The 26,414-nt window shown below is 41.1% G+C and overlaps 1 protein-coding gene and 1 long non-coding RNA gene across 2 annotated transcripts in view; one reads left to right on the top strand and one right to left on the bottom strand.

The window, feature by feature from the left end:
- CLVS1 (clavesin 1) overlaps positions 1 to 26,414 on the top strand; it is a 159,633-nt gene that overhangs the window by 14,483 nt on the left and 118,736 nt on the right. The gene's annotated exons all lie outside the window — the stretch shown is intronic.
- Positions 19,205 to 26,414, bottom strand: part of LOC118883513 — a 64,590-nt gene continuing 57,380 nt past the window's right edge. The window contains exon 3 of the long non-coding RNA XR_005017040.1: positions 19,205 to 19,314. This is a non-coding gene — a long non-coding RNA (uncharacterized LOC118883513). The remainder of the gene's footprint in view (positions 19,315 to 26,414) is intronic.

Genomic DNA, 26,414 nt, shown 5'->3' with positions numbered 1-26,414 from the left:
CCCTACCCCTTTCTTCTTAAAACCACCTCAAATCTCTTCACTCTCTTTGCCCCCATGGCTACTGCCCTAGCGTAACTTCTCATTATTTCTCACCTGCATCACTGAGACAGCCTCCTGACTGGAGTCCCTGCCTCTGGTCTAGTCTCCTCTGAGCCATTCTAGCCTTTACCATCATCAGAGTAACCCGTCCAAAATTCCGTTATGTCGCTCCCCTCATTAAAATTCTTCAGTGACCTGCAAGGTCTTCAAAGTAAAGCAAAGCTCTTTATGATCCACCTTCTGCATCTCCTGCTCGTCTTCACCCTCTGCCCTTTTTCATGTTCTCTGGTCCTGCTGGTTGGAAGTGTAAGCCTTGTCTTAAATAGCTGAGGTTTCAACATGCCTCCAAGCCTCTGGACTTGCCCCACCAGCTACTTAAAGCAGGGATCAACCATTTCTTATGCCAAGTCCAACCATCTTGGACATAACCTGCCTACTGACTCACACCTATCTCTATGGTTCTTCGGGAAGGTAGTCTTTATCTACCTTCCATCCCAACCTGTTTCAGTGAGGTGCCTTCCTCTATTCACATGTTTCCGTTAAAGTGTTTACAGTTGGAGTATAAGAACCACTGTTATTTTAGTTAATATTTTTGAAAACATACCACATACTCTGCTAAGCATTTATATGTACATATATTTTCTCATTTAATCCACTCAAGAACTTTGCATGATGGGTGTTCCTAGGATCCCTATTTTACATTTGATGACACGAGGTCTTGAGAAGTTAAGTAACTCATTCAATGTCACACAACCAGTGAAATACAGAGTGGGGTTGACTTGAGAGCAAGTTATCTTAACCTGGCTTTACTGTAATTGCATGTTTACTTGTGTGTTCTTTCTTAGCCCTCCTCCCAAGACTGCAGGTTCCTTGAGAGCAGGAGACTGTGCCTTTTTCATGTTTATCTCTTGGGCATATGGTCCAATAGGCAATAAATGTTGAATGCAAAAAAATGCATGAATTAATCTCCAAAACTTCACCTGTGGCTTGAGCTCTCACAGGGGGATCATATTGAAATTATGGTATTTGGGGAAACACAGGTTTAACTTTAAAAATATACCAAAGATTAATACATTGCAGTTTCTGGTCTATTGTACATACTCAAGTATCAATCACTATAATTATTGAATAAATTTCCTAATTAAAAAAAAATACCAAAGAGCCCCTCTCCCAAATATAATTAAAAGGAATTTCTAGGGCGCCCCTTTAGTGCCTCATATGACTATTCCTCCCCCTAAAAATGATGATTAGTATGGGACACCTTAGTGACCACTGGCTGTTTTCTGGCTGGTAAACTGGAATAAAGCGATCTAACCCTGAAAAGGTATTTGAATGTTTTAACACTATCAGTCTAGAGATTGTTCAGGTCTGTACCTAGGCCTGGGCTGCCCTGCCATGTCTCTGTTCTGTTATTCCATAAGCATTAGGGATGAGCCTCTTGTTACAATGCTCTACTGATGAGAAAGATTTCCAGGTCTTTACATTCACCCATATATCATTCACTCAACAAACATGTGACAAGTGTAGACTTTGTGCCAGGGCTTGTGCTAAGGCACAAGGACATGATGAACGCGATGCAAATACAATGTCCCTCCAGCAAACAACCCCTTGGGCCACCCACTGTCCAGTTATGGTGCAAACACATAGACAGCTAACTCCCATCTACCACAGGAGAATTCCTTTTGAGACGTAAACCATCAACACAGGACGTGAGTCTTAAACTAGAGGGAACAGCTGTCTTCTCGAAAAGAGGACATGAACACTTTGGATTTCGAAACAGAAAAATTTGATGATTCTGGAGAATGATCCTGCTGACTTCATTTGTGCTTAGTTGAACGTGTTGGAGAACTTGTATCTGCTAAGACAGATGATGCATAGAACACCAGTAAGCGATGATTTACACATGAGGAGATAAATCATCATGAAATATCTTGTTTTGTATTAGTCTTTGGTCTGTATGTACCTCAAAATGTGTTAAGAAGCAAGAAGAAACAAGTCTTTAAGGGAATAATTCAAATCTTTATGATTAAGATAACCTTGAAAGAGTTACTTCACGTCTCTGTTCCTCAGTTTCCTCAGGTGTAAAATAAAAAGCTTGAACTAGGTAATCCCTGAGATATCTTCTAGCTCTAATGGCTCATGAATGTGAAGCTCTTTCAGCCTGATCCTATGGATGGACAGGGATTTTAAAATTCACTTTATAGGCTCCTGATTCACTAGGTTCTTTGAAGTAATCCCTTTCTTCTATCACACACACATATACAACACACACACACACACACACACACTCACACACACAATCTCTTTCTTCCACCTCTCCTACCCCTCCCAAAGCTGGGTCTACTTGAGGCAGTTTGTTTCAAATTGTAGAATACTATTTGTTCCAAACCATTTTGGCTTTAACAAGAAGGTGAACGATAAGGCTATCTTACTGATAGCCAAAGATGATTAGAAGCAAACAAACCTCAGTTTGAACCTGGATACTGTCATGTGATTTACTGGTTATATGACCTGGGACAAGCAACCTCTTGATGGTTATTTAATAATGTAGTTGGAGGACTGAATGAAACAAGGCATTTAAGGTACACAGTGCATTGCCTGGCCCATGGTAAACAATTAATGTTAGCTTCTAGTATTATCACAAACACTATTAAACCTCCCACTACAAATATAATAGAGCACAGATGGTAAATAAGTTAAAAACAGAGACAGGAGTACAACATTTGAAAACAGAAGTGGGCCGACGAGTGTGATCTGCCCCTTGCCCATCCTCAGCACTTGTTAGCTTTCTCCCCAGACGTGTTCCCTGTCACACAGACCTAGCCTGATGGAACCCCGAAGGGCTGAAGAGTTAGCACAGCTTTGCAAAATGATTACTGGACTCTCGTGGGGAGCCTGAGATGACTGGAAAGTGATTTGAACGTCTCATATGAAAGGTTTACTGAGATTAAAATGGCTATTAATATTTATTAAAACGATGTAAATCTCATTCATCTAGACCCAGACAGCCTGAGCAAGAGCCCAGAACAGTGAGTGATGAGAAGTGCTACCCTCCGGGGGCATGTGCAGGGTTAGGTGTGCCCACAGAACACAGAGGTCTCGGAGCACAAACTGGCCTCCTCAGCCGACTTCTGTCTTTCCTGAGGCTGCCGGGCTGAACTGAAAGGAGTTAGATTAAATCAGCACCCACCTACTCATTCATACAATGAAGCCGGCACCTCCAGGGTCAGCAGAGTGTACATTTCAGCTCTGCAGCCTGGTGTGTAACGGAAACCTAAGGAAACACTCTTGCTCAATGCGCCCTTTGATCTTTTTCACCTTAATTCATAACAACATTGGCAAGAATCCCCAACTTGTCCCTAAGATCTGATAAAAAAGACATCTATTTCTTGTTTCTTTCTGAGTTGCATACTTGCAAGGGGCCACACAGCCTGATTTGCCCAGGAATGCCCTTCCCACAAAGGGGAAAATGTGAGCACAGAAGAACTCGTCTATTTTTTTCTGGATTTTGCTCAGTTAACAAAAGAGCTAAAATTGGTCAGGTTATTTTACTTTCTGGAGCCTCAATTTTATCAAATGGAAATGGGTCTAGTATCTGGCATGTGGAGCTGTTGCAAGGATTAACCCCAATTACTCTAGTTGATGGTGTCCAAGGGGCAGAATAGGATAGTGATTAAATGCACAAACTCTGAAGCCAGATGGCCAGCTTCAAATTCCAGCGGCCTCCTAACCAGCTATATGATCCTGAGCAAGTTGTTTAAATTCTTATTATCTTCAGTTTCTCACCTGTAAAGTGGGGATGACCATGATCATAGATTAGCACTAGTCAATAAATGGCAGTTGTTTCTTAAGAAAAAAACTCAAAGCAGGCAAATATCTAGGATATCAGGTCACAAGATGTTTTTTCTAAGGGCAGTAGAATTTGATGCCATTACTAACTTTCCTCCTCCTGAAAAGTATAGACAATACAGCTAAGACCCCAAGCCACCGTGCTCCAAAGACCTCCACGGTAGCTCAGTTGTGGCTGGCAGGCTCTGAGAAGTCACCTGGTCTTAGTGTCCCTACCTATTATGTTTACTATAGTCTCAGGATATCAGAAAAGCATCGGGGGGGGGGGCAGTTCAGGTAATAAAAGCCCCACAATAGACTACAATAGTATCTGTTGGTGCCATGTGTAGACCAGCTGGTCCCCAAGTACTTTAATGGGGGAAAAAACAATTGGAAATGCATTGTAAATCAAAATATATAAAATTACACTGGACATTCTTTTGTTGGTGTATTGTTTGTTTCCCACAACTGAAAGCTCAAAGATCAGCAGCCAGGTGGAAAATTAGTTGAAAAGTTGGTTCTTTGAGGAGGCTGAGGTATTATTCTAAGGAAGAGCCACGTTAGGGTAATTTAGTAGAGAGAAAAGGCAGCTGATGAACAGCTTGATTACTACCTTTGAGTATATAGAGTTATTATAAGAAGGCAATGAATCCTGTAGGCTCTCTTTCCCCAAAATACAGAACCAGGGACAAAAGATTTGCACTGAAGCACAGCCATCTGGATTGAAGATCAGGGACCCTGAGCCATGACTTCAGCCCCAGAGCTGGGACAAGGGTGAGGGGTTGGTGCATTTGCTTGGGATGCAAAATTGAAGGGGGCACCAAAACACTCATTAATCAAAGTAAATAATATTGTCATAAAACATTTTTTAGAATCAAAATTAACGCAAACAAAAATTCCTGATGAACAGAATATCAAAATTTTCAAGAAGGCAGGATAAGAATGATTGATTTTTCCTTGTGCTTTGCGTTCCAATATGGCTCAGCACAGCATTGCTCAGGCCAATCAGGTTTCTCAAGGGAAGAGCCTTAAGTTGGTTCCTAGTCAGTTATATTACAGCGCATAATTCTGTACCTCCATACTCTATACAGCTGTTAGGACCTTATGGTTCCCAAGCATTTCCATGTACATTTTCTGATTTGATGCTCATAACCATTTGAGGAGTTTCAGTATCACTAAGTTACAAATAACAAAGAAGAGGTTTGGGGAGGAGAGGATACTTTCTAATCAAGGAGCATTATGACTCATCAATGGAAAAACTTAGACTCAAGGCTTCCAATTCCAAGCTCATTCCAAAGACACTTGGAGCTGACTGCTCAGCTCCTGAGTGATTAGATATTTCAAAATATCCATGGAGCTTCTGAAAGTCTGTAAGTGGATTTCCTGGTGGTAGACAAGGGTGTGGATGAAGACAGTGACCACAGTGGAGAGGATCTAAGATTTAAGAGCAGAGATTCTCAAAAGAAGCACAACTGGCATTTGAAGCTGCTTGGTTCTTAATGTGCAGGACTGTGTCCAGCACTGGGAATGTCCAGCATCCCCTCTCCCAGGTACCAACATCACCTGAACGACCACCTTCATATTTCCAAAGCCCTTAGGGGAGCTAGAAGCCACTGTGAGAACCCCTGATGGGGCATGTCTAAAAACGTCCTAACACCAATGTCAGTAACACCCTTTGTGAATTGCCTTTGTGCCAAGTGTTTGATACATACAATTTCTAATTCCTACCATAGTCCTGCAAGGATCTAGGTTATGTGTGTAGGTAATCTATAAAAGAGATGAAATGCTCCTCTTGTCTGTCCGAATAGAAAGACTATGCTTTCCCACGAAACCCTAGCTATGGTCTCATTCCTACCCTGAACTCAAAGCTTCCAGAGCTTCTTACAATCAAAATCTGAATCACTGGTGTGTTGCTAAGTGGCAAAGCAACCCTGGGGTCCAAATGCAAGATTTTTCACAGCCTCCTTTCAGACCCCTCTCCTAGCCAAGGAGCCCAGGACGGCTCGGTGTAAACAACAAAGCCATTCCTTGTGAGTTCCAATGGGGCTCAGACAGTGAAGGAAGAGCATTGCAAGTTGGGTGCACCGGAAGTTGAGATGAATCTGGAGGCTCAATGGGGAGGGCCCGCCTAGTCCCTAATAAGAGCGGGAAGAAAGGGAGTGGGGAGGGACCCATCACTTCAGTTTGAGCAAATAAGAAAGTGGGTGGGGTGCCACACAATAGACAAGACTTGCTAGTCTTTTTTAAACTATGTGATCAGTATTTTATTAAATGCAGTAGCATTAGTAACACTTGAAAAATAACAGTATACATAGGAGCTGGGCCTGTAATGTATTCAGGCTGCAGAAAATACTCAGGCACGTGTGCATCTTCTGGACTCCTCCTGAGATGGTACTTATGAGAACTGGGCCCATAGGTTAGGGACCAGTGATTAAGAGTATGGTTCAATCCCAGCTTTACCACTTGTGAGCTATGTGACTTTGGGTGATGTAGCTCTTTCAGTTTTCGGCTTTCTCAAATGGGACCTGGCAGTAACCCTAGCTAAGGTTGCTGTGAGGATCCGAGATAATACAGGCAAAGCACTTGGCAGAGTCTTTGACACACCGTTAGCGTTCAGTGCAGGGAGACAAGTATTGTTACCACTTTATAGTGTAATTATCTACTGTAAGACTTGCTATTGTGTAGCGGGATGAATCCAAGCATCACTCGTTCCTCCATGTACTCCAGAGACGTGCTGAACAGTTACAGTTGGCCAGCTCTGGGCGAGTTCCTGAAGGTCCAAAGGAGCTCCGCATCCCAGAATGGCATCTCACACAAGCACCGCCCCCGCCCCAGTCCCTCCAGGTGTGAAACGACAGGAAGATGAATGATACTAGGGTACTTGACCTTCCTGCTGTCACAATTCTGAAAGCAAGGACACTGCCGTGTTTACTTTGTAATGAAGAAATCAACCGAGAATCTATGTGCTCTTAGGCAGCAGGCGCTTTTCCACTCACCACTTTGTTCTGGACAGGTGTTCAGCTGCTCCTCGCCCCCTCATGCCAGACGTAATGGATCTTATGGATATGCTGGCGACCCAGCTCCTGCAGACGTCACCGGTTATTGCCGAGCCGTGGCAGCCTCCGAAGGGCTGGCGTGGCCTGCGTCCCGACAGCACGGTGGTGGGAGATGCGCATTAAGTGGGTTTTCTCTTCTGAGTAAAACCCCGAGCTAGTAGGTGGGATGTAAGTCTTCAAACTATAAATAAGCCACTTGATGGAGGTTCACCTTTAGCTTTTGCAAGAGCATAAAAGAGCTTTTTACAAGCAGCAGGGGGTCTACACCTCGTTCAGTTTTACTGTCCTGAGTATAAGAACTTGTGAACGAAGAGGCCAGATTTCTAAAATGTCAGTGCTGAATGCTGGGTAGCCAAGTCAGGTGGACTTTGTGCTTCTCACCAGGGCCATAAGGCAACCCTCCTCCCCAGTCCCAGGCCCTATCGAGGCAGGTTCAGGAAAAGGTCTAGCTGTCTGTTCTTCCTACAGAAACATTCCCAGCATCGTTCTGGGAGTCATCAGTTTTCCAATTGTTGTGACCTTGGCAATGAGCAAAGTAGAACTGAAGAGAAGGAGAGTATTACAACCACAAAATCAGACACTGTTGAGTGCTTACCTTGCGGCAGGCAGTAACGCTCTTAGGTAGTCACTATTCATATCCTTATTTTGCAGGTGATGAGATTGAGACTCAGAGAGGTTAGGTTGACCCATCCAAGATCACACAGCTGGTAAATGGCTAAAACGAGCTGGATCTCAGACCTAACTCCATAGTTCAAATACTGTTCTGTATAGTTCACCACTAGAACCCATTTGCCAAACTTGGGGGCCATTCGATCAGATACTCAGGAGGGCTCTCAGCAAGGTATGAGTGAGCAAGCCTCTCTCGGTCACTCGAGGTCCCAAAGACTTGAAAAGGCTCTCATAGCTTAACAGGGAAATCCTGTTGCCACGTACTCCAATCTCATAGAAACCTGGCAAATCAAATGTTGAAGATCCTGTCCAATCTCAACCCTAATTATTTGGCCATAATAAGAGTGACAACAGAAACAACTTTGATTTTTTTAAAATCCCAGCCCAACAAAGGAATCTGGATATTGCTTGGAATACGTCACAGAAAGTGGTCCTAGTATGAGTGTGATCTAAGATAGTGATCGAAAGCATCATCTTTGCCTACCTGTTCCTTCCACTAAGATGAGTCGGCTTTCAGTTAGCAAACAGAACCCCAGCTCCACAGTTTACCAGCTCTGTGACCTTGGCGAGATACATAACTCCTCTAACCTTCGGTTTCCTCACTGTCTGGTAATAATCGCGTGTCCTTGGTAGAGCTGTGAGGGTTAAATGAGGTGCTAGGTAGGAAAGGGTCTGACGCAGACAGCCATGTCCTTTCTTCCATCATTCAGGTGGTTTTCCCACATCGATCTAATGTAAGATGCCCAAGATACAATTTCTCATTCGGTTTAAAGACCTTATAAAATGGACTACATCTCTGTTACGTGCTTCTAAAAAGCTGGCGACTGATGCGGAAATGAAGCTCGAAGAGTTTACTCTGCTTCCTCAACCTGCTGGAGGAGTGTATGGCTCGCCACATGGGTTAGTCAAACAGTTCCTCAAATATTTCTTCTAAAGCCCCTTCTTCCTCCATAAGAACTCCTTGTCAGACATTCCTCAGCACTCACACTCTAATTCTGCTTAGTCCAGGGCTCAGCTGCTTTCTGCCCACTGTCAACATCCCCTTCGATTGAGCTCAGGTCCTTGAAAGCATGCCCGTTAGAAGCGTCTCCCGTGTGGATTGAATGGAAGGCAGAGCAGTGGGGTCTCTGCTCTGAGATAACACGGCAGTGCACGTTCCTGCCTAGCCCCTCAGGGAGCTGTCAGACGTCACAGGGCTCCTGCAACATTGTCACGAAGGCCGGGCAGGTTTGCAGCAGGAGGCGACCGTCAGAAGCAGGAGAGCAAGCTTTCACTGACAGCATATCTTTCCAGGCCTCCTGCTCCTCGCAAATGCTCACTTCTAAACCCAGGAGTTTAAAAGACATGACACTCGTTACTGTGTAGATAAGGAAGTCTCTTCTGATGCCTAGAAATTCGAGGGTCTAAGAATAAATTCCTCCTTCCTGGAGCGTGGCCTGGATAAAGCAGCCAGCCCAGAGCTTTGCTCACTTACTCAACTTGAAATCCTGCTCCAGTGGGGGGCACAGCCTGGGTCTGCTCTTTAAAAGGCCAGCGGCAGTAAAAGAGGGCACGGAGAAAGGGCGTTTTTAATCACGGTGCTGTCTGTGTGCTGCGTTCACTGTGAGATTTTCTCAAGGGCGTAGCTGACTTCCTGAATGAGTGCATTGCGAGCTATGGGGCCTTTTCTCGTATGACCTGAAGCTCTTCTGGGCTGTTTGCTGCTTTCCCCAGTTCTCAATCAGCCGGGAAGCATCTTTTGATCCCTTTACAAGAAGCACACTGTAGAGCTTCCAAGGAAACCCTCCAGTGCCTGAGCCCTGAACCTCAGGCCTAGGACCAGCGCCCAGCTCTCCTGCCCTTATATGGTTCCTAGATAATCGCTCCTGAACGGTGATATACGGAACCTTAAGTAGCTGCTGGGGATGATGAAATGCCTACACTTCGCTGAGGTTGTAAATCAAGCTCAGAAGCCATTTACTGTGAGTCCTATAAAGCAGTAGAAGTTATTGCTACTATACTGAGAAACATAGCATCAGACAGGAAAATAAAGAGAAGGTAAATTTTGTTGTGAGGGTTTTAAAGTGATGTGTTGTTTTTTCTTTGCAAGTTCTCTTTTTGTTTCTCATCATTTTTCTCTTCTCTTTGCCTCTATTTCTTCCCCATCTCTAATACTCCCTGCTGAGTGTCTCCGAATCTAATTTCAAATATGGCACTCCCGCAAGTAACACCCAGTGTCTTCCCGGCTGAGAGTGTGCTAATATTAGTAATGCTTCCCAGGCACTGGGCATCTCCTGTGCCACGTTGTTAATTTAATCCTCCCGACAATTTGTGAAGGAGAATTATTATCTTCATTTTAAATAGAAGGTGTCTAATCTGGACAAAATCACAAGACTGGTTGGTGGTTTGATTCTGAGTATTTCTCTTTCTCCTTCTTCATGATACCTGGTTATGTCTGGGGTCTGCTTCCGGGGATTGTGTCACCTAATCTCTGATTGCTCACAATTTATTACAAATTCCCTGCTCAGGAATCCTTAAGGGCTCCCTAACAAAACTGATTCAGTCTCTTTGCCACACATTTTGCCATAGAAAACCTTAAGAACTTGGCATTAGTTTCCTTATCCAAAGGACATCTTCCACCTGAGTAAGCCACCTCTCCCCCTTCCCCCCTCCTCACTCACTGAAGCTCTTTCCCACCTTTGCTTACCTAGCTCCTACTATTTAGTTTTCGTTCCCATAATGAGGTGAGCATGGGCCCTACAGGAGCACAGACAAGAGGCACCTAACCCACTGGGAAGCTGGGGCCTCGGAGAAATTTTCCTGAAGGCATTATCTGGCTTGACGGAGAAGGAAGACTGAGCAGGTAGAGGGGAGGAATGTGAGGGGGGCCGTTTGAGACAAAAAGACCACACAGCGCAGGGATCCGGGGAAGAGAGAGCTAGCCTTGCTGGAAGAGCCTCAGTTGGTTCCATTGAGGGTAGACTATAAGGGCTCACATGGAGAGAGAGGAGGCTGGGGAGGTAAGCAGAGGCCAGGACTGAAAGGCCTCGCTTGCCACAATGAACTTGGGCTTTGTGCTTGAGGCCAGATCAAGCCCTACTCCTCTTTCAAAGCTCTCCTCCACACTAAGAAGCTTTGTCCATGGCTGGGACAGCACTGCTCTCTTCCTCTGTTCTTCCCTGATTGCCTGTCACACTCATCTTCTTTACTGCACACTTCTCCATGCTTCAGGAAGCTTCTGGAGGCAGGATGCTGTGTCTTTTTCTCCTTGGTATCCACAGGTACAGAGTAGTGCCCAACAGCGTCCTCTTGACTGGTGGGGAGAAGTTTGGAACAATGGGAAGTCCAGAGGGGAGAAGCTCTCTGTAGACTCTTCCCAATGACAACATTCTTGTTAAGGGGACCAGAGTTGTGTGCAGTTGAACTTGAGAATGAAGGAGGAAGAGATGAGGGTGCTCTGTCTACCGCCTGCCCAGCGATTCTCAGCGTGACATAATGGGGACAGAGAACGTCCTAGAAGCAGCAGGAGCAACCAGGACGTGGGACGGGAGTCACTACTGCGGGGTCTGTGGTGGCTCCATCCGCTGTGTGATGAGCTCAGGTGCCAATTCCCTCACCTAATAAGGTGTGGAAGTACCTTGCATTGTTTTCCCTCGATTCTTACGTTCTGTATTCCGTGCGTGTCACTGTGCATAAGACCGAGTTGAGAGAAGGTTTCGTGTTATAGAAACGTGCATTGTTCAGGGTGCTTCCTTCCCTGCAGAGCTCAGGGAGCAGAAACCCGACTCCCTGCCTCAGTCTTTACAAAGGGCGTCTTATTTCTACTCCAGATCCTCTTCACCCTGACAGGTTTGTGTGCATGATATTGATCACACATTTCCTCATGAGTTTCTGATGAGTTAATCCATCATATAATTTTATAGCATGCATATTGGTTAGTAGATCACACCACCGCAGCTAGAGTGTTTCAGTTTGATATTTGATCTGTGAAACCCCCCAGAATAATACCGCAATGCCTCATTTACCTTATAGTTCGTAAGGGAAGAGGGTATCCCATCCAGAGAAGCTAAATCTTCAGATAGTTGAGGGTTGCTTTTTAGAAGCCAATTTTAAAATTTTATTTTATGCAGTTGTGTGTGTTTTTAAAAAAAAAAAAACCACCTTAGAATGCATTATGTACTCCCTACCCTTGTCAAATATAGTGTAATACTTTTTTAAAATGACAAATGTTGACAACAGTAAATATAAGTTATCGTGCCCTGGGCTGTGAAATAACTATCGTGATGAGGATTTTTGGAACATATGGGCTTTGTTCCCATGCTACATGGCCCATACTGCCACGCTATGTGCACTTTCTAATTCTTTTGTTTGTTTTGTTTTGTTTTGAGTACCTCTTTCTCCTCTTAGCTATTAATTGGCTATTGTTAGTGGGCTTGCTTCAGAACCCTTTCTCCTAATTTTCTGTGGGTTAGGAAGCCAGAAAACTGAGCTTGTTGAAGTGTATGCTTTGGGTGAAGATCTATGGGGAATCCCAAGAAATAATGTAAATGAGCTGTAGCAGTGCGTGAATTTTATGGCATCTCCTCTGTATGCTCAGAAACATAGTTCTGCCTAATGCACCAGCAGGCAGGGCATGAAGCACCTTCTGATGCAGATTCTATTTGGAACTGTGCAAAATGGAAAACCTGGGCAGTTTTTCTTCCAAGGTTTTTCCAACCTTGGATTCACATACTACACCCCCCTCTGACTTGTGTGTCTTTCTTCTCTATAATGTTTGCCCAGCCTAACAGAAAAGGACCTATGTTTTCATTTACACTTGGACTAAACCTGTTTTTACCAAAGTGGTGACTATCCTTTATATTTTTATGTTTAGATTTTTCTAGCTACTAAATGCAAGCTTTTGTCTCTCATCAAGAATATATTGGGCAACAAAAAGTAGCTTAGCTCTCTGTTTATCTTTTACTACATCCTGTGTCTTTCCTGAATACCTACTCTAAGGCAGTGGGGATCCAAAGAGCGTTGTCCCTGGGCCCACTCCCTTTGGTCCCCTCACTTGAGCTGCCACCCCCTTCTCATGTGTCATATGACCCTGACCCCACCACCATGACCAAAATATAATTTTTATATTTATAGATTTAAATTTATACTGCTTTGGTCTGTTCACCCAGGGGTGGGGACAGGAACACGGACACTGGCAAGCATCATGAGCTCATAGACACCTTAGCCGGGGAGAAACGTAGGAGATGCCTTCTTCCTTGTTTTCCACAGTGGTCTAAGTAATTGCAACTGCTGGGTAAGTGAGACACATTTACCCGGCTCATTCTGAACCTGAGGGCAGAGACTTTTGGTCTACGTTTGGCTACTGGGAATCTGTGAATCTCCTGAAATTTTAGACACATGTGCATTTGGTATAGAAGGTACCCAGCTTCCACCAGATTCTCAAGAGGCTCACAGCCAAAAGTTGTTTAAGAACCCCACATTCGATGTACTGGTTTCCCTGTGCATACAGTTCTGTGATGCCCCGGGGAGCAAACACCCTACTTGGATAGTGTTACAGAAGGGCTGCCAAATGGGCCTGTTGCTCTATCCTAAACATGAAGGGCTGTGTGACTGTAAGAGGAAGCATTACTGTTATACGTGAAATAGACAAACACCAAGGATCCACCGCAGAGCACAGGGAACTATATTCAATATCTTGCAATAACCCATGATAGAACAGGGTCTGAAAAAGTTATACACACACACATATATATATATATATATATATATACATATGCATATGTATATATATAACTGGAAAATAAAAAAGTAAGCATTGATGATAATCATGACAATAGGGAAAGTGTTAGGACGTTGGAAATCATCCACAATCCCCCCACTGAGCTATAACCACTTTTTACACTGAGAATTGAAGTATATTTTGCACACATAGACACACACACACACACACACACACACAATGAGGCTTATACTGGATAGCAGGATAGCACTATGATATAGAGCTCAAGAGCTGTGGCTGGACTGCCTGAGTGTGAGTCAGAGCTCCACCACATACTAGCTGCCTGAGCCTGGACAAGTCACTCAAACACTCTGGGTCTCAATTTAATCACCCATAAAATGAGGATAGTAACAGTATGAACCTTAAAGAGTTGTAATGAGAATGAAAATAGTTAATACAAATAAAGGCTAAGAAAAATGACTGACCCATACTTAGCACTCAGTAAATGTCAACTATTTTTTATTGATCTGCTTTTTTCAATTCAGTAAATTTTTTAACTGAAGAATAGTTAATTTATAATACTATATTGGTTTTGGGTGTACAGCATAGTGATTCAATATTTTTATAGATTATACTCCATTTAAAGTTATTACAAAATAATGGCTATATTTCCCTGTGCTGTACAATGTGTCCTTTTTTGCTTATCTATTTTATACATAGTAGTTTGTATCTCTTAATCCCCTACCCCTATCTTGTCCCTCTCCCCTTCCTTCTCCCCACTGGTAACCACTAGTTTGTTTATTAATCTGCTTTTTTTTTCAGTTAAAATTATATCATGGTTATTTTATGAGTTTACTAAACATGTATTAAGCACAAAATTATGAGTGGATAGTTTAAAACTCAATTAATGCTGAGCATCAGGCTATTTTCAATTTCTGACCAGTATAAATAATGGCATAATGAACATCTTTCTATATAAATATTTCTCTACATCTTTGGTTTTCCCTCCTTAGGATAAATTCCAAGAAGTTGAATTAGTGAGCAATGAAAACTCATATGGCTCTTGTACATATATAGTTAAATTGCTTTCCAGAAATAAGTTTCCAGTCTCTATTCCCCCCAGGAGTCTATGAGAGCACTCCTCTCTCCTTGCTGTATGTATAATGCAATGTGTTGTTATGCATCAAAGCACTGCTTTCTGTTGGTCTGATCAAGTTTTATTGTTTCTTGCTTTTCCCCACTTCCACCCTTTGGGTTTGGAAGTTATCTACTTCTATTATTTTACATGTTATTCTCCAAATTTTTTTTTTTAAATTTTATTTATTTATTTATTTATGGCTGTGTTGGGTCTTCATTTCTGTGCGAGGGCTCTCTCTAGTTGTGGCAAGTGGGAGCCACTCTTCATCGCGGTGCGCGGGCCTCTCACCATCGCGGCCTCTCATGTTGCAGAGCACAGGCTACAGACGCGCAAGCTCAGTAATTGTGGCTCACGGGCCCAGCTGCTCCGCGGCATGTGGGATCTTCCCAGACCAGGGCTCGAACCCGTGTCCCCTGCATTGGCAGGCGGATTCTCAACCACTGCGCCACCAGGGAAGCCCCTATTCTCCAAATTTTAATATGGATGCTTTACCAGCAGATTTTGCTAAAAAGTTCGAGGTCAATCTCTCTATTCTTATCCAGAATAAAGAAAAAAGAATGCTCTAACTTCTCTCTGAACTTCCCCATATTTAAAATCACTGCTATCTATTGTTTTAGTCCTACCATATATTCAACCTCAGAGTTATTGTTATTGTTGTTGTTATCACTTGACAATTAATGCCTGTTCAAATTTTCCAAGGTGTTTTACCAATTTCTTTGCTCATTGTTGAATCCTTTTTCTAAAATTAATTAATTTATTTTTTTATTTATTTTTGGCTGCGTTGGGTCTTTGTTGCTGCACGTGGGCTTTCTCTAGTTGAGGCGAGTGGGGGCTACTCTTCGTTGTAGTGCACGGGCTTCTCATTGCGGTGGCTTCTCTTGTTGTGCAGCACGGGCTCTAGGGCTTGCGGGCTTCAGTAGTTGTGGCACCTGGGCTCAGCAGTTGTGGCTCGTGGGCTCGAGAGCGCAGTCTCAGTAGTTGTGGCACACCAGCTTAGTTGCTCCGCGGCATGTGGGATCTTCCCGGACCGGGTCTCGAACTCGTGTCTCCTGCATTAGCAGGCAGATTCTTAACCACTGCACCACCAGGGAAGCCCTCATTGTTGAATCTTGCACATGACTCCTCTTTGTGAATTTATTTCCTTCTTGCTGAAGTGAGTAGCTGCGGCTAGTAAACTCTCTTAGCCACCTTTGTATGTTTGAAAATGTAATTTCTTCTTTACTCTTAAATAATATTTTAACTGGGTATATGGATCTAGATTAAATATTGTTTTCCCTAAACACTTTGAAGATATTAATTGCATTTTGGTTGCCTTAAAAAAGTGTATGTTTCTGATGTTTCTTCATAGGTATCTTTTTTTCTCTCTGGTGTCTGTTCTATGCCAAAACCATACTGTCTTGATTATGATAGCTCTGTAATATTAGTTTGAAACCAGGAAGTGTGATGCCTCCAGTTTTGTTCTTTTCACTTACGATTTCTTTGGCTATTCCGGGTCTTTTGTGGTTCCTTACAAACTGTAGCATTGTTTGTTCTCATTCTGTGAAAAATGCCATTGGAATTTTGCTAGAGATTGCATTGAATCTGTAGATTGGGTAGTGCTTTGGTAGTGTGGACATTTTAAAAACATTACTCTAATCCATGAACAGAATACCTTTCCATTTATTTGCATCTTCTTCAATTTCTTTCATCTTTTATATTCCAGTGCACAAATATTTCACCTCCTTAGTTAAATTTATTCCTGTGTTTGTTTGTTTGTTTGTTTTGCTTGCTGCTACTGTAAATGGGATTGTTTTCTTAATTTCTCTTTCTGATAGTTCATTGTTAGTGTATAGCAATGCAATTGATTTTTGTATATGGAGTTTGTATCCTGCAAATTTACTGAATTCGTTTATTAGTTCTAACAGGTTTTTGGTGGAGTCTTTAATATATATAGTATCATATCATCTGTAAACAGAGACTCTGTCTCCTCCTACCCTTACCAAGGACTTAGATGAAAGCCCCATTCCATGTCATGCCCAACGATAAGCAGGCAGAATTTTCTTTATTCCTGTTACAACTATGACTTCTCATTTTCCAGCGCCTCATTTTATATGGGGAGACAGTTCTAGTTTTAGTCCCAGGGCCTTGATCTCCATCTCATCACCATGGAAGCATTTGAACTTCAGCCCCTAAGAGCTAGCTCTGGTTCACTTGCTCCATAAGGCTTCAATCCGTCATCTCTCTGATGACTCCTGCTTTGTGACCCGTGGAGATTTTGCTTTCTTACCTTTGACTTCAGCTATGAATTAACAGTTTAAAATTATATTTATCCCACATTTCTGTTTGGGGGAAGATTTCTGCTTTCTGGCACCAGCCTATTCTACCATCTTAAGCAGAATTTTTAATATATAAATATTTGTATATTTACCTTATATTTATTCACCTTACTTAAATTTCTATTTTCTTGGGTCTCAAGCATACAATCACATATTCTAAAAATGTGAATATGTGTAAACAAGTTCTCAGTTTTCTCAATTTTTATCAACAAGTTTTATCTCTTTACTTTTGCCTATGTATTCTGTCATAGATTGAGAGCAATGTGTCAAATTCTTTCAGTATAATTGTATCTTTATCAGGCTCTCTATGACTTTGCTTCCTTGTAAGTACTATGTTGTTCATTTTATCTTCAGCATTGATTATAGCTATTGTGTGTAAACATACATGTTGTTTTTCCTTTTTAATTATTTTATACAGACAAAAGCTGCCTCTAGAGCTCTTCTTTTGGAGTCATCTTTTCTGCTTTTTGTCACCTAAATTGTTCTAAGCTTCTCTGTGTTATTTTGTTTTAGATGTGTTGCTTATACTTTACAATTGTTGTGGAGGGTGGTGTTACTGTTTAATGCTTTTTATTTTTGCTATTTCTGTACCTGCTTTTTTGGTTTGTTCATTTTTGCTACATACATTTATTTTTATTTGCTAATTTTCCAGCAAAATTTAAAAAAATAAGTTTTGTGCTTTCAGTTTTAATTTAAATTAATTAATTAAATTAATTTAAATCAATTTAGATTTTTGAAAGACAATCTTGGAACGGTGTTAAATCAACTCTTAATTTATTAAGTAATAAACTAGTAAGTTCGAAAACCATCTGCTGTGGAAGAAAAGAAATGTAATACTGTTTCCTTTTATACTCCACCACTCTAATCCTAGTTTTCCTTCAGAACTCTGTGGTTATGGAAGCCATAATTTGGTTTCTATTATCTTAGAAATACAAGTGATCATTTAATTCACTTAAAAATAGCTTTTAGTAATTACTTTTATGACCATTTAAAACACACATTCAAATTCATCTCTGCATCTTACTCATTTTTCTGCCCAATGCCTGCCCATCTACCAAGATTTCTCCATTCTGGACTTGTTTTTATATGTGCTTCACTGCCCTGGCATTTTCCAGCAGCTTATTCAGGAAGACTGCCCTGATGGTAGAATTCTGCATGTTGAAGTAGCTGAGGACATGCTCGTGTTTCTCAGAGGCTTTATCCTCCAGAGTTCTGTAATGGTTTGCTAGCTTGATTTCTAGCACTTTGACCTACTAAGTAGTCTGAGAACAACCTGAAACTTTTGTGGATGTTTCTTCTGGGTGATTTTTTTCTTCTGGATTTTTTATAAAAATCCTACTCCTCCTCTTCCTCTTCTTCCTTTCAGATACTGAAAAATTCCTCCGTGTTAGCTATCATCCTGACATTTTTTTTCTTGAAACAGTGTACACTGTTTTCTAATTAGAGTGTTTGTGTTAGGAAATAGTTCCTGTGTTGCTGCAGTTGATTCCTCTCTTGTTGTTTCTTATTAATCAGTAGTGTTGTGCAAAGTCCATGCAATTTCTCCTACTACAGTGACCACTCTTCACGCCAGCTTCTTGAAGTTCCATAGACGCAATACTCACCGGGATTTTTTGAAACAGACAAAAATTTTAAAATATTTTATTTAATATTTTAAAATTATGAGAAATTTTAAAATATTTCCTCTTGTTTCTTGCTGCATCTGTCCTTTTCTTGAGACAGACCACTCTGTACTTTAGGCGAGTGGCTGCCAAGTGGCAAAACCTTGAGTTTCTTTGATGCTGTTTGGTCTAGCTGAAAGTGTTTATTGGGCGCCATTTAAAATCTTTGTGAGGTTTAGCAAAGGACCAACAGGCACAGCCTTGATTTGGTCTCTATTTTGAAGCCATTTCTTACACTGAGCATTGTTTGCTAGTGGGAGAGACTGAGAATATGAAATAATTTTATTTTCCAACTCAACAAATCCTGGGCCTTTCATACTGAAGAGTTCCTTCTTTAGTTCATCTCTCCTTTGACATAATTTATCATACATGACCAAAAAGTGCCAACTGACACTTTCAACTTTTTGCCCTATTCACAAGTTCTTTCGGTACATTTTCTGTGCTCTACATTACCCCAGAAAACGGTCTTGCAAATGTTCCATCACCCATAACACAAACTGGTTTTCTCCAGTCTTTAATAGCAGTTTCCTCACTGCTCTTCCAGCCTTTGCTAACAACAGTTTCACTGCCTTTCAGCCTTCACCTGCAACCCAGAACTAAAACCAGTGCCACGTGTTTTAAGTTTTTGGTACAGCACAACTCCATTTCCCGGTATCAATTTGGGTCTACTGTCTATTATTGCATAGCAAACTGTACCAAAATTTAGTGTCTTAAAACAACAATGATATATTATTTCCCATGATCCTGTGGTTTGACTGTGTAGTTCTTTGCTGGTTTTGCCTGGGTTCACTTACCTGCCTGCATTCAGCTGTAGGGTCAGCTGTGAATTGGGTTCAGTTGTGACAGCTGGAAAGCTGGACCTGTCTCCAAGTAGTCTTTCATCTTGGGCTTCTATAGTGGTTACAGGGTTCTAAGAGAGAAAGGGCAAAAGTTACAAGGTCTCTTGAGACCTAGACCCTGGAACTTACATGTTACTTCTCCACATTCTATTTGTCAAAGTAAGTCACGTGACCAGCCTGGTTTGAAGAGGTACAGAAAGAGACTCTTATCTCTGGTTGCGGGGTACAGCCCAGTCACATTACAAATGGAGCTGTCTCCTGAGATGGGAGGTCTTTGTGACCATTGAATAATGTATCACAGAAGCCAGGTCCTGTTACTTTTATATTCTTTGCAGTACCAAGCATATCATCTAACATAAATAAGCGCTATAATAGATATTTGTTGAAGTGAAGGAGGAAGAAGAATTGAGGTTAGTAATTCCAAATCTGATGTTCTTTTTAAAATAGACTTGGCATTCAGATACTTTCAAAGGCATTTTTTTCCCCGATGATTTAGAAGGATTTCACTCCACATAATAAATGTGGCCAGAAAAATGCTGATTTTTATCTTTTAATACTTGAAATCCCTAAGAGCATGTTCAGTTAACGGATTTTCGATTTGACAACTCTCATGAATACAATAGTCAGGCTATCATAAAAAAGTGAGCTAAAGGAGATCTCTTTGTTCTGGAGGCAAGAACAATTCACACACATGAATATATGCCACCATGTATGTCTGTGTAGAGGAAACTATTAGCTGGAGAGAGTATGAGAAATTCAAAGAGAGCCCTTCAAGGAAGAAATCCAATTTTTTCTCTTTAGTTAAAAAAAAGGGGGGGTGGGGCAGGACGAAGAGGCATTGTTTCTATATATTGCAATAAATTTCATCTTGAAATAATCAAAGGAACTTTAAATCCCGGCAATTTAAAATATGGTAAAAGTTGAGCATAAACATGTACTAACAGCACAGTTAGTGTTTTTGTTGTCATGATAACGCTCTATTGTTTAAAATCTGAGCCTTGTTTTACATTTCTGCTTATTAATGGATAGAACAGAAAATTTCCAATCACTTTTAGAATTATTTGTAATATAAATATTTTATCTTTTTAAAGTTAAAACTATGTATTACCTACTTTCTCAGAGCATTGCATTTAGTTGTTCCTCAAGATTTAAACTGAATTAAAGCACATCGAACTTGTAGTTCCAATTCCAACTATGACTTAAAAAGTTTCAACTTTTCTGTATGATTTTATTCCTATGTGCACACTGGAAAGAAATATTTTTCAGATACTTGTGAAGGCATTTTTCTCTTCCTCATTTTTAAAAAATTTTTTATTTTATACTGGAACATAGTTGATTAACAATGTTGTGTTAGTTTCAGGTGTACAGCAAAGTGGTTCAGTTGTACATGTACATGTATCTATTCTTTTTCAAATTCTTTTCCCCTTTAGGTTATTACAGAATACTGAGCAGAGTTCCCTGTGCTATACAGTAGGTCCTTGTTGGTTATCTATTTTAAATATAGCAGTGTGTACATGTCAATCCCAAACTCCCAATCTATCTCCCCCCGGCTTCCCTCCTGGTAACCATAAGTTCATTCTCTAAGTCTGTGGTCTGTTTCTGTTTTGTAAATAAGTTCATTTGTATAATTTTTTTTAGATTCTGCATATAAGTGATATCATATGATATTTGCCTTTCTCTGACTGCCTTCACTTAGGATGATAATCTCCCGGTCCACCCATGTTGCTGCAAATGGCATTATTTTATTTTTTTTAATGGCTGAGTAATATTCCATCATGTATATGTACCACATCTTCTTTATCCATTCATCTGTTGATGGACATTTAGGTTGCTTACATGTCTTGGTTGTTGTAAACAGCACTGCAATGAACACTGGGGTGCATGTATCCTTTCAAACCATGTTTTCTCTGGATATATGCCCAGGAGTGGGATTGCAGGATCACGTGGTAGCTCTATTTTTAGTTTTTGAAGGAACCTCCATACCTGTTCTCCATAGAGGCTGCACCAATTTACATTCCCACCAACAGTGTAGGAAGGTTCCCTTTTCTCCACACCCTCTCCAGCATTTATTGTTTGTAGATTTTTGATGATGGCCATTCTGACAGGTGTGAGGTGATACCTCATTTTAGCTTTGATTTGCATTTCTCTAGTAATTAGTGAAGTTGAGCATCTTTTCATGTGCCTCTTGGCCATCTGTATGTCTTCTCTGGAGAAATGTCTATTTAGGTCTTCTGGCCATTTTTTTCTCCTCCTCATTTAAAGGGGTGTCACAATATAGTCAGATCACCTACACCTAAGTGTCCTTCCCTGCTCCTGGGTCAGGATTAGATTCAGTGGCCTCCCCCCAACCATCATCTTTTATTAGTAGCATAGGATTCTCCTTCTCTAAACACACACGGTGCCAACCCTATCTTGATCAATCTACACAGATGCAATAATATCCACCATGTGCCTGGCACTATGATTCTAAGAAGGGAAAAAGACAAGTCGCTGTTCTCAAGATATGTGTCGTTTAATTGAGAAAAGAATATTTATGTAAATAACCATAATCTCGGTAATAATAACAGCAGCTACCCGTGTTTTGCACACCTGCTCTTTGACAGGTACTTTACATACATTATCTCCATTCTTCCAAAGACATTTCTAATTACACATTCATTATGCCCAGATTGCAGGTGGGGAAACAGGCTCTGGGAGTTCTGTGAACTTGCCCAGTACCACTGCCGTAAGTAAGTAGATGAAGCAGGAATTCTAACTCGAATTCAGTGTCAAAGGCCACGCTCTTTCTGGGTGGCCTTCTAATCCAGGGAAGAGTTGGATCGGGACACCTGGCAGAAAATCTTAAAAGTGCCCCAAATGAGGGTACAGGACCTCAGCTAACAATGAGCAGGAGAGAAATTATTGTTGTCTTTCCTAATAGGGCCCATTTGTGGCTTATGTGGAGATGGAGCTTGAATTGGAAGGTGAGGGTCGACTTGGACACACAGGTTGGTCAGGGTTATCGTGGGCAAGTTAGAGCCATGTCAGGTGGGCAGGCTGTCCTGTCCCTTCAGCATAAGTTGCCTGTTATCCCCTTCAACCTTGTCCTGGCCAATCTTACTCTTTTCTAAAAATCGCCTCCTTTATCTCCATGCAAGAACTGTCTTCTCTTCCTTCATTCATCAGAAAAATCCATTACTTCCATAAAGCATCTTTCAGACTGCAGATTCCCTGAAGCCTCAGAAGTCCTCCAGCGTGCGAGTTCATTTCTAATCTGCCTTAGATGGATTTCTATGTGTCTCTCATTTGTGTTTTCATGTTTTTTCCCCCTTATGTGGTTGTCTCTCAGCAGGAGGTAAGTCTTCAGGTAACAGAGATTTGTCTTTGGTTATTAACTCCCCTCCCTCCTCACCCTGAACTCTATTTACCCTGAACATTTGCTAACTCAGAGGCATATTATGAGGAATAAGTTAAGGCAATAAAATAAATGAATGACAAATCCATGAAAGCTTTGCAGAATAGTGCACTGTGTCTAAAATGGAATTTTCAATATTATGTCTGCAAGTTGGACCTGTACATTCTTTTCCTTTTTCTTTTATTTTTTTCTATTCTAAAAAATTTTGAGTTCCCCCCGTTTGATGTTTCTATATTTTCTCTTCATTTTTTCTCATTCATTTCCCCCCAGTATTTCCTTCTAATTATCTTCTTTTTAAATTTAATTTTGATTTTATCAAAAGCCAAATTATAATAGCCTTTGAACAGTAGGCAGCATCTCCTTACTTCTCATTATCTCTATCTCTAATTCCCTTGTACAGAGACAAATGTTTTCAATCATTTTGACTGTATCTTCTGGTATTTATTTGCAAATTTTCAAGTGACATGCATAAATTGCTATTTGTTTATCATTTTGGTTTAAGTTACTATTTAGTGATTCTGCTAAGAGAGTTTAGTGATTCTGCTAAGAGAGTTTAACCCCAACTTGCACATCATTTTCCCCTCTTCCCAACTTCTTAAAATCGTGAAAACACAATTTGGGACTAAATCAATACTTAGTGCTTATATTTTTATAACTATATAAATCATATTCACAGCTGACCACATTGAAAAATGATTATATTTTAAATGTTTTTTAACAGTAAAAAACTATGATGACATTGCCTTCCTTATACAACATTTTGTTATCCCTTAGGTTAGTAATTGCTTTTATAAGAGATTACTTGATGTTCTGTGCATCCAGTACTGCCCTTTGCCCTTGGCCATGAGCCTTAGACTGTGGCTTTCCTCCATCCTCACCCCTCTATGTCATGGGATCCCCTGGCCAAGGAAGCCAAGGGGACAGGGACATGCCCACTTGGACGCTGTGCCCCTCTGCCCTCCTAGATCTGGCTTCTGAACCTCTGGACTCCAGAATTCCCTGCCCAGATGGTCCCAAGTGCCCTTTCAGGTCCTCCTTGCAAAGGCAGATGTTCTTACTGTGTACACACTCCAAGGCCAAGGACTGATGGAGGCGCAGGTGTGTAGCATCCACAGGTGTGTGCAAGACCCCTCATGGTAAAGGAAGGGGCTGGGTCTTTTTCATTTACTCAGTTGAACACTCCATGAGCCCTTCAATCTGAAAATTCATGTGCTTAAGTCCAGGGAAACTTTCTTACGTTATTATCACTTTTCGTTGTTAAATCCCCTTCTCCTTTTTCTCTAATTTTTATTTTTGTAACTCCTGTTATGTGAATGGTTGATTTACAGGAGTTAACTTCTAACATTTTTACTCTTTTCTTCCACTTTCTAAATTTGTTTTTTGTTGTTTTATTTTTTTAAGACTTTATTGATGCGACTTTCTTACCCTTCTCTGCATTTTTCACACATGATATCATACCTTTCCTTGCTAAGAGTACGCTTGGTTGTGTTGTTCATAATATCTTACTCTTTTCCCCCACAGATGCAATATTTTCATCTCTCCAATAATATTAATTATAATCCTCCTTCTTGCATATGCTCATCTTCTCTAAATTAATTTGTTTCCTTACTTGTCCTTGATCCTTGGCTAAGTCATTCTTAAGAGTGGAGGCACTAAACACCTGTTTGGAAGTTCAGCCTGCATGGGAGGGCCCTGTGAGCTCCATGGTGGCATGACAAGGTAGTCAGCTGTCTTTTTCCATGGAGGACTCCCAACTGTCAGTATCTGTAGGTCTTTTTTCCCGCTCGGTTCAGCATCCCCAGAGAGAAGTGCTCCCAATCTCCTGATCAGGGGTGAGGGTGGTGCCAGCTCTCTGGGAGATGGGTGTGGGGAGGGAGGACAAGTGCTTTTGCAGTTTCAGAAATAGACTTTCAGTGAACCCCCTGCTTGGCCCGTGGCCCAGCCCCAGCTGGACATAGCATCCGGGAGCCTCTCTGTTCCAACTTCCGGAGAGTAAACTGCCCTTTTACTGAGTGGGATCTAGTATCTAACTGCTCCTTTAAACACGTTCCACGAACTCCCCTGGTTTGAGCCACCTGCCCCATCCTTCAGAGGAGACTATCTCCCGAGCATTTCCAGGAGTCCATGGTGCAGAATCGACTTGCGTCTTGCTGGCGTCCTTCCTCTGGTCTGTTACGTCAGCAGCCCCTTGTCCATCTGCTTCCCAGCTTCCAAAATTTCATAATATCTCTCATCTGCCATCATCTCTCCATAGGTTCTCTTTGTTCCCAAGGTTTACTCATTTTTAAAAAATTATTTTGCTCTTATATAAATAAGGTCTTAAGTGGAGAAGAAATAAAATCATATGCTCAATCTGCCATGTTTAACTGGAAGCTGTTAACAGGTTTCTTTCATTTTGTTCATATATATTTTTTTTACTTTCCTGCAAGGATATTACAATGTTAACATTTAAAATACCTAAGAGTTTTTTAGTCCATGCATTTTTATATGCACTTACTGATTATGTTTTTTATTACACTGCTTAGGAAGCAAAAAAGTTTTGAAATACCCTTTGAATTAGGGCAAGAATAAAGATATGGCAAAATCTGAAAGTTTACTAAGGTGCATATCCAGTGACAAATAGGTAAAGCATCATAGTAGGAAGTAATTATAATCGGAAAACTCCTTTAGAAATTAAAGCCCAATCATCTAGTTGTAATACTTGACAGAGTCCTGTAAAGATCTCAAAGGTAAGAAAAGGTACTGACTTAACAGTACTTGACTAACTGGAGCTTGCAAGAAAAATAAAATAGAAAGGAAACTTTAGGATTAATTATTCATCAGAAACCTTAAGTTTCAAAACTAGCAAAAGCAACAAGAGCTTAAAAAGTTTACCAAGTGCTTACTGTGTGAGAATAAATATACGGTCAAATAAAAAACAAATCTGGACTTAGTAAAGAGAGACTTCACTCAAAAAAGATTATTGCAAAGGGAGGAAATAATTTTTTTTTACAATACAGGATTTAAATAAGTTTAAGTTATTTAAGTTACTTGTTTTAAATTGCACAACGCTGAAGCTAGTCTAAAAAAAGATTTAAACACAACCCCCTGCAAGGTAACTCAATGAGTTGCTTTTTATTAAAAAAATTTTTTTTAAACAGAAAAAAAAAAACCCCAACAGATCACAATCTACACCATGCAGGCACCCTGCCCAGTACGTGGAAGCCATGGGAGAAGGTAGCAAGAGCAGCTGGGACGGGCAGCAAGAATCTGCAGAAGGAGCTTCTGCTCACAGATGACGTGCAGTGTAGAAACATCCTGAGTTCCCTTGGGTCCCCCTATTGTAGCAGGGGAAGGGAGACCGCTCTGAACATAAGGGAGATTGCAATAGGGAGACCACTCTGCACCTGAAACTATCACAACATTGTTAACCAACTATACTCCAATATAAAATAAAAAGTTAAAAAAAAAATAAAACCACACTTTAATAAAAAAAAAAAAAGCGATAGGGAGACCACTCTGAACATAAGATCTGCGAGTGTCTCACGGGTTAAGCAGAAAGAGTTTTCTTTTCTGGGGAGGAATAAACAAGGCTAGAAAGATCTGGATGTGGGAAGTGGGATGAAAGGATGGCCAGATGGAGAGGAGATCAGAGAATGTTTTATCCTGAGACCAGGTGAGGATGAACCAACCTTCAGGGTCCAGGGAAAGGAGAGAATCTTAACCAAATTTGGTTAACAAGCATTTTGCTCCTTTGATCAGTGGGGACCAGCAGTTCAGCTAATCATTTATGAGGCA

The sequence above is a fragment of the Balaenoptera musculus genome, chromosome 17, assembly GCF_009873245.2.
Source record: "Balaenoptera musculus isolate JJ_BM4_2016_0621 chromosome 17, mBalMus1.pri.v3, whole genome shotgun sequence".
Classification (NCBI taxonomy): domain Eukaryota; kingdom Metazoa; phylum Chordata; class Mammalia; order Artiodactyla; family Balaenopteridae; genus Balaenoptera; species Balaenoptera musculus.
The sequence above is the reverse complement of the archived record's forward strand: the minus strand, read 5'-3'. Positions and strand labels throughout refer to the sequence as shown.